At 33.8% G+C, this 13,568-nt stretch overlaps 1 protein-coding gene across 1 annotated transcript in view; it reads right to left on the reverse strand.

Annotated features, from left to right (window-relative positions):
• The window catches only part of Fs (Follistatin), a 136,239-nt gene extending 131,945 nt beyond the window's left edge, over window positions 1-4,294 (reverse strand). Inside the window, exon 1 of the mRNA XM_074181381.1 lies at window positions 4,086-4,294. The gene's annotated coding sequence lies outside the window, so the exon portion shown is untranslated. The remainder of the gene's footprint in view (window positions 1-4,085) is intronic.
• Window positions 4,295-13,568: the final 9,274 nt, after the last annotated feature.

Consider the following 13,568-nt stretch of genomic DNA (forward strand, 5'->3'; position numbering starts at 1 on the left):
TTGCAAACAAAAACGTGTAAATAAATTTACCTCACCATATGATCCTAATCCATATATTGTTGAGGAAATCAGTGGTACGAAGGTAACCGCGTCAAGGCTACATAAAAAGATACCAAGAAATGCTTCTCACTTCAAAAAGATTGTGAAATCTGATCACATGAATCTTGTATTGGATGTTATACCTGAATACGATGAAGATATTCATGATTATAGGAAAGCAGATGAAGAAATAGAGTCAGAAGAAGATGATACAGAAGTAAGACAACAACCACATAGGAAAACTAAACACACAAATTATTCTGCTATATGAATGTGATATAATTGAAGTTAGGGAGGAAATGTACTGTTTCGTCCTGTATATGTTGTTTAAGTATGTCAAGTAGACTGTGAGTTGTCATTTTTCTGATTTAACCGAGATATTGTTTAAATAAACAAAGATTGAAAAGTAATTCTACAATTTCAATTAATATTCCAACACGAATATTACAGCTAGTGTATCAGATATATGTTTGTGATTTTTTATTGATGTTCTTTGGGATTTTCTATAATATTTTTTAAATTGTGGAAAATGAAGATACCCACAAAAGATTGATAACGAGTCTTGATTTCCTCTACGAAAAAATGATTTTAGTTCAATATTGGTGATGCATTCATAGTGTTTAGAACCAATATTTTCTTTGCATTAATTCTCTGAAAACATTTTATTTTTTATCGTGTATAATATATGGTGGAATAATATTCAACAGATAATATCAACGAAGGAACAAAATTCTAATCGAATATTAATTTTTTTAAATGCTGCTACTTGTTACAATAATGAAATCATTGGTGAACAAACATTTTCAATACTGAATAAGAAACTCATGAATTTGATAAATCACGAATATTTTGCGACGTGCCCCATGAATTAATCACTCTTTTCTTATGTATAAAGAACGTTTCTATCTGTTCTATGACTTGAGAGTGCACCAAATACATTTTTGTGATTTGTTTATAGTGTCCAGAACCACTATTTTCATTGAATTAATTTTTTGCATTTGTTTTGTTTTTTATATCGTGTATGATATATATGACTGTCAAAATAATTATTTTATTTATTTTATGGTGAAATAATATAATAATAATAATATTTATTTTCCATTCAATTTGAAATACACAATAATCTTAGTTAACGACAAATAAATATAGTTCCCACAGAAGGATAAACCTGTGCGTGAGCTATATAGATTTTACATTAAAATCATACATAGTCAATATAAATAGAAACATTTAGCATGAACAAAAAAAGCATTAGAAAAATTATATACAAATATCACATCAAAATTACATATAGTTAATATAAATAAAACATTTAGGTTATAACTACCTATAATGAAAGAATCGCTATAGATGAATTACATCGAACATCACTCACACTTCAATCAAACAAATACCCTATTTTTTTAATGAAAAAAACAAACAAAAAAGCAAACAAACCATGGAGAAGTTGACCTACAGATTACATAACTCTAATCACATACATCTTCTACAGACATGTATACATTGTAGTAATATGTATTTTTCACATCAACATATTGGTGTATCTGTGCTCTAGGCAAACCTGAGATCCAAACTTTAAGATTATTTTTGAACATATTAATGCCAAAGATAGTTTTGATATGTGCTGGAATACGATTATACAGTCGAGAAGCTAAGTAAGTATAACACTTTTAGTATTTTTTTCTGATGTTGGTACATAGGTTGAATTCATTTTGTGGCGAGTTGCATAATGATGTTCAATTTTTCTAAGTTGATGTTTATTTTTGTGTTGTCTTATAACAGTTTTGAAGAAGTACAGTTGCCTTATGTCTAAAGTCAATGTTTCCTTAAATGGCGCCTCTGTGGGGTAAGTTCTTTTTTTATTTGTGATTATTTTCAGAGTTAATTTCAATCTATATGTAACACTACGTAATTTTTTAATTTTATTTACTGAAGAAAAAGTGAGATTCACATTATCGTATTTTATAAGTAGTGATTTGAAACTTGGTAAATGGCTAGCATAAGATGTAAAGGTAATGTAAAATGTTTTAGCCATAGTTATACTCAGTAGTTTACTTTCAAACCATTGAATTATATCTTTGCAATTTTCTTCAACTTTTTTTTTCAGACAGCTTCACGTTTCCGATTTGTAAATGACTACTGTGTCATCTGCGAAGCTTATTATGTCCCTTTCCACATCTAGCATAAAAAGATCGTTCAGGTAGATATTGAAGAGAATTGGACCCAGAACTGTCCCTTGGGGTACACACATTAGTTCCTTTCATGGAGATAACTATAGAGGAGTTGGTGGGATGTTCTTCTGAATCCAATTCTCTCAAATACCTCTAGAAGTTGATCATGGCTAACTGTATCAAATGCTTTCTTCAAGTCTACAAATATATATAGCGATGGTGATTTTTCGTCTATATATTTACTGATTTTGTTAGTAAGGAGTGTTATTGCATCTTCAGTTGATTTTCCCTTTTGAAATCCGAATTGATTGTTTGATAAGATTTTATATTTTGTTAGGTATTTTTCAATGCGTGATTTCAAAATGGTTTCGAATATTTTCGCAAAGTTTGTAATTACGAATATTGGGCGATAGTTATCCACTTTGAGTTTATTTCCAGACTTGAATATTGGTGAAATAACAGCCCACTTGATTGGAGCTGGACATATTCCACTACTGAATGACCAGTTTATTATATATGTCAATGGAATTGCTAGTTCTTTTGCTATCAGTTTAAAAGTTTCAGCTCAAGAGTGTCAATTCCGGGGGATTTTTTGTTCTTCAAGTTCTGAATAACTTGCAAGACTTCAAGTTGATCAGTATATTCTAGGAAAAAAGAATTCATAATTTTGGCTTTTGGTTTATTTTTTTTATAATTCGTACTTTTTTGTATTTCATCCGTCAAGACTTTACCAATTTCACTATAGTGTTCAATAAATTTGTTAGCAATTTTTTTCTGGTCAGTAATCATAGAACCATCATTACATTGAATTTCTTTGATTTTATTCTCGTTACTCTCTTTATTTGTCATTTCATTAATAGTTTTCCACAGTTTAGAGGATTCTCCTTTATTATTTTCAATTTTGTTTCGATAAAAATTTATTTTGGCTTCCTCTGTATTTTTTTTTTTCGGGCTATTTTTGTACTGTTTATATTTTATTTATTTCTGTTGGGTTGCCTTTCATTGTTATATAAAGATTAGTTTTCTCTTCAATGGACTTCAGTATACCATCAATAATCCACGGATTCCTTTTCATGTTTTTCCTACTAACTTTAACTATGTTTGTGCTTTTTTCCACAATTTTGTTGGTTTTTTGAATCAATATTTGAGTTGCAAGTTCAATGTAATCTGTCGAGTATAAATCCAGCCAATTTTCTTCGCATATGTTTTGTTTTGGTTTTTTGTTATCAATGAATTTTTTATATTACAATAAATCAAATGATTTTTTCTTTGTTTCACGTGAAATGATTTGTAGTGCAATAGAGAAGTGATCAGTTATATCTGTTTCAAGGACGAATGAATTGTATTTGTATGTATGAAGTATCTTTAACGGAATAATGATCTATACAAGTACCAGAGTTAATCCTTGTTACCGAATTTATATAAGATATGAATCCATGAGCATTAAGCGTATTCTACAAATGAATAGAATATAAATATTGAGTGATAATTTAGTCAGAATATTTTTATACCTGGCGAAACAAAATGCGATAAAAATGTTTCCAAATAAAAAAAAAATTGCGATAATTTCCAGTCAGATTAGAGTCTTCCTTCTTTTATTGACTTGGCCGTTACTTGATGAAGATCCAATGTAATTTGAAAATAAAGTTTGTGAAGATCAAAAAGTAATGTGTAGTTTGTGAAATCAAGAGTTTTCCTCTAGAAAGAAAATCATCTTTTTGATTTTATTTCTGGTCTGACTACTGCACTACTCTGTATTCACCCACACACAATTATATTTTTTGAAAGTATTTTTTTTCTATTTTTAAGGGGCAAAACCTCGAACAAATATTAAAAAAAAAACAGCAAAAAAGCCTAACCAGCAAATCGACTCACCCAAACTCCTGTCCACTTCCTGGCGAAGAGTCCGTAGCGTCTGGAGCACCCGGAGTTCGAAACACGCGCGACCAAGACACGGAGGAGAGTACCCGGAGGAGGAGGAAGCTGTGGACCGATCCCGAGAGCGGTCAGCGAGCGACTGGTGATGCGAGATCGGCGGAGCAATTCGAAAAAAGTTCCGTCGGAGAATGCACCGAGAGACGGCGATCCGACAGGTGAGTGCACCTGCACGTCGTGCTCGATGCAAGCAGGCGGCGCGCAGTTTCTCGGCGACAACCCGCTCGAGGGTCGCGCCGGAGGACGGGCCCGCAGGAAGAGTGGTTGGTGGAGAGCGGAGAAGGCGTCGCAGGAGAGAGGAGGAGGTTTACTTGGATTTTTATGAGTGAATTCATTTTCAATCTCGAAAAAGTTGAGTACGACGTAGAATCAGTTTATGGTATCAGTCCAGGGCCAAAAAATTCGTAGGAGATTTTTCAAAAATGTGATGGAACTAGCCGAAAGTTGATAAAAATCCATCAAAATGCATTTAACTAATATAGGTTAAAGAATAGCTATACAGGGTGTAACATGAGTACGTTAAAATATTCAAGTTACGTATTCCTGAGACAATTTTGAGAAAAAAAGTCTATATGAACTTGTGTCCGAAAATGCTTCATTTCGGAGATACGGGGTGTTGAAATTGAATTTTTTTGTTCGCTTTTTGAAAATAAATCTTGCAAAAAATAAGTTATTTGCACCCGGGGTTTTTTGACGTCAAAAACCCTGGGTACCGGGTAAAAAACAGTCAACATCTAGAGGGCGCTGCGTACGCTGTCATTATTTATTTCAAATTGCCCTAACTTTTTTGACAGTAAACTTTTGGTACTTCTCATGGAAAAACCTAATCCCACACCTTTTCCAAGTAAAAAAGGAACACGTCCTCAACAACGCTGGAGGTGATCGTTTTCGAGATAATTACAATTTTCTATATCGATGCATATTACTTTATAGCCAAATTTGATTTCAATAATTTTTGTCACTCCCGCTTGCAAATTAAGTTAATTAAATCGAGTAGGCTATGAAAGTTTGTTTATAAAAATATAAGTTCGCTGTCATATTTTTAACTATTAACTGACAAATTCACAGTTCGGAGTTTATAAAGTGATTTTTTGGTACCATGCCCAACTTTACGAATGCTGAAATGGCTGATATGGTTTTTGCATACGGCTTGGCTGACGGAAATTCAAGCGAGGCCAGACGCATCTATCAGAAAGGGTATCCCCAACGCGTGACTCCTTGTGTAGCGACATTTGCGAATCTTTTTCGGCGACTTTTCGAATCTGGAAGCTTTGAAACAAATTCTGCTGGCCACGGACTACAAGAACTGTAGAATTGGAGGAGGTGGTTCCCGAAGAAATTAGTGAACATCCAGAGACAAGTAAAAGAAAAATTAGTCAAAATTTAAATGTGAGTCACATGACAGTTTACAGAATTTTAAAGGAACAGCAATTATATCCTTATCATATTTAGCGTGTCCAGGCACTTACGCTGCGTGATTTCCAACCACGTATCGAATTTGCTCAATGACTTCAAAGAAAAGTCGAACAACATCCGCAAATTTTCTCGAAAATCCTCTACACAGATGAGGCTAATTTCTCAAGAAATGGTGTCATGAAGTTCCATAACAACCACATCTGGGCGGAAAATAACCCACATGCGATAACGCAAACTCATTTCCAAGACAGATTATCTTTTAATGTGTGTGTAGGCATAATTGGGGATTATTTAATTGGGCCCTATTTTCTCCCCTTACGTTTGAATGGAGATGCTTACTTACATTTTTTGGAACACGAGCTTCCCCAACTTATGGAAGATATTCCCATTGGTCTCCGAAATCACTCTTGGTTTATGCACGATGGAGCTTCTGCTCATTTTAGTGTGATAGCAAGAAATTTTTCAGACGTAGGATATCCCCAACGATGGATAGGAAGAGGAGGCACTGAGCATTGGCCCCCGAGGTCACTGGACCTCAATCCCGTCGATTTTTTTTGGGGACACCTAAAATCACTAGTTTATGTTAGCCCCATTGAAAACGAGGAAATGTTGAGGGATTGCATCATAGCTTGCTACGATAAGAAACACTCCGGGCAGTTTTCAACGGGTGCGGAATTCTTTGATGAGGAGAGCAGAAGCTTGTATTACTGTTGGGGGTCATCACTTTAAACAGTTGTTGTAATAGTTGTTTCGTTCAATTTTTATATGTTTATTTTCCTAATACATAAGATAGTACTTCTCACAAACTCCGAAATGTAGCACTTTCTAATTGAATAATTTTAATTTGGATTCAATAAGCAGTTCGATAATGCTCAATTTAGAAGAAGTTTGTGCGGGTATACTATGTATAAAGTTTGATGAAGATAACTAAAATTGCAAAAAACTCATGACAAAAACCTACCATGTTTTGAAAAATTTCAACAATCTGTATTTCGCAAACGAATCATTCTTTGTTAAACATTTTATAGAAAAAAGTTGTTTATTTTGACGAGATCCACCACATACTTAGTTTTTGTAATGTAATGTTATCTATATGCATCCATATAGAAAATTGTAAATATCTCGAAAACGATCACCTCCAGCGTTGTTGAGGAAGTGTACTTTTTTTACTTGGGATAGGTGTGGGAATTAGTTTTTTTCATGAAAATTACCAAAAGTTTACTATCAAACAAGTTAGGGCAATTTGAAATAAATAATGACAGCGTACGCAGCGCCCTCTAGATGTTACATGAAAATTAATACGAAATTATGATTTCCCACGTCAAAAAACCCCTGGTACCGAAATTCGTGCAAATAACTTATTTTTTGCAAGAGTTATTTTCAAAAAGCGAACAAAAACATTCAATTTCAACACCTCGTATCTCCGAAAGGAAGCATTTTCGGACACAAGTTCATATAGACTTTTTCTCTTAAAATTATCTCAGGAATACGTCACTTGAATATTTTAACGTACTTATATTACACCCTGTATATGATGAGTGGTGAAAGTAAGGTTTTATTTTGAGAGTGAAAACGAACAAAATAAAACTTTCTTTAAACACAAATATCATACAAAGTTTTTTTAAAACTGTCCTGTTTTCATAATAAAATAAATAAATTTAATATTTCTATAAAATTATATATTTCTATAATTTAAATATATTAACTAAGTATTCTCATGTTATCTCATTTGCTGTGAAGTGATCGTGTCAAGTGGCGCCTAATCACCTGGTTACCAACAAACAGTATTTTTTACAGCTTACGCATTTTATTTTAAAGTCACATTTAAAGTTCTTTCTGGTGTTTATGTCTTGCAAAATGAAGAACAATAGTGAGGAATTGTGTGTTCCTGACGATATTGAAGAGGCTGCAAAAAGAGCTTCAATTGAATTGTTACCAAAAAAATTGGCTCAGCAGTACGACATCGCATATTCCAATTTTCTCAGCTAATGTAGACTTAAAAACGTTGAAGGAAATTTCAGCGAAACCGTCTTCTCAGCCTCTCTAGAAGAGAAATCAAAAATATGGAGCTCGTCAACTTTGTGAAGCAAGTTTTCAATGATAAAGTCGAGTGCGCTCGTTAAAAATGATATTAATACAAGCAAATATTTCAAAGTAATAGCATCTTTAAAGCGAAAAAATGAAAGTTATAGGCCCAAAAAATCAAAAACTCTTAAGTTTGAACAAGTCCAGAGGTTTATAATTGAGGCGCCAGATGAAAAATATTTGATGATGAAAGTTGCCACTATTTTCGGAATATATGAAGCCTGCCAGCGTGAAGAGCTGTGCTACTTATTAATAGAAGACATTAAATTAATGGATAGATAATTGATTGTTCAAATTCCGAATACAAAAACAAAAATATGCCTTTATTTTTGCATTATTGGAAAAAACATTGACTGTTTTAATGAATACTTTGCATTGCGCCCTTCTGTTATCAATCATCAACGTTTTTCCTGAAATACTCAAATTATAAATGCAGTGCCAACCCAGTCGGCATAAACACGTTTGGGAAAATTACCTCTAGCATTGCTGAGTTCCTGAACCTCCCGGAACCAAAGGAATATACAGGTCACTGTTTCAGAAGGTCTTCTTTGCTAGCAGAATCAGGAGCAAATATAACGGATATTGAGAAATACGGAGGATGGAAGTCTACAACAGTAGCTGAGGGTTACATCGATAAATATATTTCTTATAAAAAGGCTACTGCTGGAAGAATAATCCCAACAGCTAGCTCCAGCGTTACAGCATCGTCTTCTTCACTTCAAGAATTAAATGTTGATGCCCATGAAATTGTCAACTCAGATAGTTCAGATATATTACAAGTCTCTTCAACATCGTAAGGCATTGATATCAGCAGTTGTTCTAATTCTACTTTTCACATTAATGTTCATAAATGATAATTATAATGTAATTAATGCATATGATACATTTGTAATAGAATTTAATTATTTCTATATCTATTGTTACTAATAAAATTGAAAATTAAGTAATAATGTTTTGTTTATTGCTATTTGGTCGAAAAAAATCGTGTAAAAATAGTTTTAACACTAGTGTTAAAAATATTTTCAACACGCTACTTTGTAAACATCACCTTTCAATACTCTTGACAACCATTAAAAATGTCACTTTTATTGACAGTTGTACAGAAAATAAGTTTTGTCTAATTTCTACTACGATTTTTATCCGTTAAGGTCCATTAACATATGAATTATCTCTATTCAGATCGATGATACATCAGAGCATTCATGATACCGTCATCAGAGAAGGCTTTTGAAGAAGAAATGACGATCATAAACTAGATAGCATCTGATAACCATTTTCCAGTCAACTTGATTGAGAAAGTCATCTCCAATGAAAACCAAAAATTGATCAGGAATGAACTATAGGTAAATCATAAAGAACCTAAAGAAGCTAAGAAATATGCTAACATAGTCTATTCGTAAAAGCACTCTGAGAAATTAAAAAACTATTTCTCAGTATTCAACATAATAAGGTACATCATTTACTAGCAAGAATAATTCAAGAAACATGTTATTCAACGCAAAAACCCAAAAGAAATAAGTGGAAAAATTCGGTAAATTTGAAAACTTTCTACCCTTAATATCTCCCTTCCAGTAAACAATATGAGGAATTGAAAAAACAGGTCAATTTTATTGTCAAGGAGGACACTTTCAAGAAATATTTGTTTCAACCCCCTAGGAGGCGTAGATGTTACCCTTAGAATTTTTAATGGGAAAGGGGATCCATCATTTTCATTGGCGTTCAATAGGGAATGTTCCTCCTGACGAAAATCAAGTGGTTTTCATAAAAGAGCTCTAAAACAACGCATTTTACACTTATCATTTCAGAAAACGCAAAAAACGAAAAAAATTCGAATCCAAAACTTTTTTTATCATTAGGTATGTTCAATTTTGAGCTGTTTATTAGAACTAACACCTCAATAACTCGTATAACGCAAGATTCTATGTTACATTCACCAAAAAAATGCAAATCCTTAAATCCCTAAAACATTAAGATTGGAAAAAACATGCGAAAATAGTTGTTCAAAATATTAAAGATAGGGTTTAGAGGAAATTTAATTTACTCTTGAATTCAGATACTTTTACTGATTATGTTATCCATTCATTATAATATTTTTTAATACATTAGTTTTTGTCTCTTTGATGAAATTCCTTCGTCGTTAAACTCGACAAACTGTACATTTTGTGGGGGGACATTTGGTTATTTGAATTTTTTACATATATTTTTTGGTTATGCAAAAAAGTGTAAATACAAAACTTGTAGATCTTTTTATTACCTACAACTTTGCCATAGGACTTGTAGTTTTGCCGGAAATCAAGATAAACCAATTTTTACCCTTAAAAACTCATCCTCTCCCTCTTTCCGACCTCCAATCGACCGTAATTTAATGTTCCTTCCATTTTTGTTACATTATCTCCCTTTTTCAATGGGTTTCATCCCACTTTTTTTTTATTTCAAAATTATTGATTCTGGTCTATCTGAATCTGAAGCCAAATAGTTTTCTGTATTTGTTTGAAGGTGATTGACAATGTTTCATGATGAATTTCACTAGTTCGGACTTCCATTGTCTACTATATAAAATGATTTGAAATCCCTGAAACAACTAAAAAAAAAGAATTGAAAATGAATAGCTGAAAATAACAATTATATTAAACAAAATAAAACTGAAATGAAATAATAGTGAAATAAAATACAAGTAAAATAGAACAATTGAACAAAAATAAATAAAAATGAAGAAATGAAAAAAAAATATATATAAAAAAAGTTGAGAGATTCCAAGTCGCGTTAGTTCACGACGTTTCGATTGTTAGTATCTACAATCGTCTTCGGGTGATGACTGGACTCATTCCTCCGAGAGATGACTATTTATAGGTCGTTCGAGTACTCTCACTTATCCCCGCTTTCCATTTTCCGCTTCACTGGTTCTGTGGGAGATGACCGTTTGGCGGGAGTTGGCCATTTTTCGCTTGATGTTGGGTTTCCATATGTTGCGTATTTCTACGCTGGCTTGGCTGAATATGTTGTTGGACAACATGTATGCCGCTTCCTTGAATTTTCTCCTAAACCAATGTTCCTCTCTGTGCAAGATCTCAGCTTGGGACTACTCGATGTTGTGTTGATGGGTCCAAACATGGTCTGCTATTCCTGATTTGCTGGTTTCCCCTCGCTGTGTGTTTCTTGTGCTCGGCAATGCGAACATTCAATGGCCTCTTAGTTTCACCAATATAGGATTTTCCGCACTCACAGGGTATCCGGTAAATGCAATTCTTGGAATCGCAGTCCGCGTTTGGTGGCCTGGTTTTCGTGAGGCTGCTACGGATAGTGACCGGATCTGAAGCAGGTTCTGATGTTGTACTTGGAACCAATTCTTCTTATCCTCTCCGATAATCCTCTGATGTAGGGAAGTGCAAGCACTGGTTGTGACGGCTTCTCTTCCTTGCGAGACTCCTGCTGTCTTTTAGCTAAAGTCTTTTCTACCATCGCTTTGGAGTAGCCATTCCGTTGAAGATCTTTTTTTATGATGTCTAGTCTCTTTTCGAGACCTTCCTTCGTGTTACAGAGCCCGAAAGCACGATCTAATAGAGTCTTGATGATTTCTCTTTCAGTTGATTGATGGTGGTTGGATTCGTGGTTCAGATACTGTCCCGTGTGACTGGATTTTCGATAAACAGATGTTTCCCATTTAGTATCGGTCCTCTTCACCAAAACGTCTAAGAATGGCAATTCGTTGTGGATTTCCTTCTCCATTGTGAAAGTGATGGAAGGTCTCACGCTGTTGATGTGTTTCAGGAAGGCGTCTAGTTCAGTGTTCCCACCAAACGGTCATCTCCCACGGAACCAGTGCAAATGGAAAGCGGGGATAAGTGAAAGTACTCGAACGACCTATAAATAGTCATTTCTCGGAGGAATCAGTCCAGTCATGTAGATACTAACAATCGAAACGTCGTGAACTAATGCGACTTGGAATCTCTCAACTTTTTATTTTTATTTTCTCATTTCATTACTTCATTTTTATTTATTTTTGTTCAATTGTTCTATTTTACTTGTATTTTATTTCACTATTATTTCATTTCAGGTTTATTTTTATTCAATATAATTCTTCTTTTTTAGTTGTTTCAGGAATTTCAAATCATTTTATATAGTAGACAATGGAAGTCCGAACTAGTGAAATAGTTTTCTGTAATTATGACCAGCCCGGCCCTGCTTCTTCGCCGGTAATTCGATGAACCTATCACGGTTTGGAAAGCGTTTCCTATCCGAAACGAGGCGAATTTTCTCTAAAGAAAGCGTATTGACAGACATTAATGCACCTTTTATACTATAACGACGCTAATATACTCAGTGAGTACACAATGGCGTCGTGACGCGCTTGATGTATGAAGTCTGGTGAAGTTTATTAGGCAGTCGCTTCCAGACGCCATCAACAATGAATGCACCATAACAGTGTAACCTTAGTTTGCTCCTTTTGCGCAATCAATCTTCATGTGCATGGACTTCTTCTCAAACGGTGGTTGAGCAAGAGAAATTGCATCGGCCAGACGACGGGGGGTGAGGGGTGGATGTGGGGGGCAATTTATATTAACGGATTTATTTTGGCGTCCGCACCCTGTTGTGTTGGAGTTTGCAGGCACACACTCGAAAATGGGGAATACGGCAAGTCTTGCTCCGCATAACATTGAATGTGTTGAGCTAACACGTTAAGCATGGCTCACACAAGGACAAACGTCAAAATTACGACGAAAAAATTCAAAAAAAAATATTTTCCTCAAACCGATTAAAAATACATTCAATTTACTCCTTTGATTGACGACTTGTTTATTTTGTAAAAATTCATGTTTATTAAAGATACACTATAAAAACACACTTTTGCTTATTTTCCACGATTGTTTTGAAAATGGTGTAATGACCGAAACTAGTCAATAAATATGAAACTATCGTGGAAAATAGACAAGAGTGTTAGATTAGGTTAGGTTAGGTCAAAAGTGAGTGGGTCTATTCGACCCTCCACCGCAACCCGCAACAGTTTATTGTGGCTCACACCTATTCACACTCGGCCAAATGGATATTGATATTGATATATTGAAGTACAGTTTATATATTTACATGTAATATATCGTGTTTTTCAAAAGTCTCAGATCCAGTAACTTGGCCTAGATATGTTTATCTGTTCTGCCATGTACTAGATCTATAGACTTTCTAAAAAAGTGTACATTCTATGATAATAACTAAGCAGTGAGTAGAGAAAAAATTTAGTAGAAAAATGAACATGATAGATTCAATGAATTTTTTTCTTTTTTTAAAAAATAACAAATAATTATATAATATAAGATGCAAATGGTGAGGATTCCAAACCGTTTCAAGCAGGGTCAGTTACAGAGGAGAACAAATAGTTTTTAAAGGTAAGGTTCATATTAAATTATTATTCATTATATCATAAAATTTGTTTGAAAATTGTAGAATATGTTTCTTTGTTTCTTTTTTGAATTGTTCTAGTTTTCGAATACATTTCAATTCAATCGGAATGCAGTTGAAGAATTTAGGGCCGAAGAAAAAGAAAGATCTTTGCGTTAAAGATTTTCTGAAAAGTTGTATACTGAGATTCAAATTACTAGTGGATCTGGTTTTTCCAGTTTTTCTCTGGTTAGATGTTTCGTGTCTGATGTACATTCTTTTTAAACACTGGTGAGTAAATAACAGTTTTATATTCAAGACCTGTGATTATTGGTATAGCATGTCAGTGGAATAGCGTTTATTTTTTTTCAGAATAATTCTTAGAAGAATATTTTGTGTTTTTTGCAGAGAATCAAGTGTAGTATTGAAGGTCCCACCCCATGCTGTAATACAGTAGGTCATTACAGATTCAGCTAGGGAATTGTAAAGTAAAAGGAGATTTCTTCTGGTAAGTACGTCTCTCAGGATATAAAAACTGTGCATCAAGACTCT

The sequence above is a fragment of the Leptinotarsa decemlineata genome, unplaced genomic scaffold (assembly GCF_025532065.1).
Source record: "Leptinotarsa decemlineata unplaced genomic scaffold, Ldec_3_MD MMD2_tig00026307_RagTag_RagTag, whole genome shotgun sequence".
Taxonomy (NCBI): Eukaryota; Metazoa; Arthropoda; class Insecta; order Coleoptera; family Chrysomelidae; genus Leptinotarsa; species Leptinotarsa decemlineata.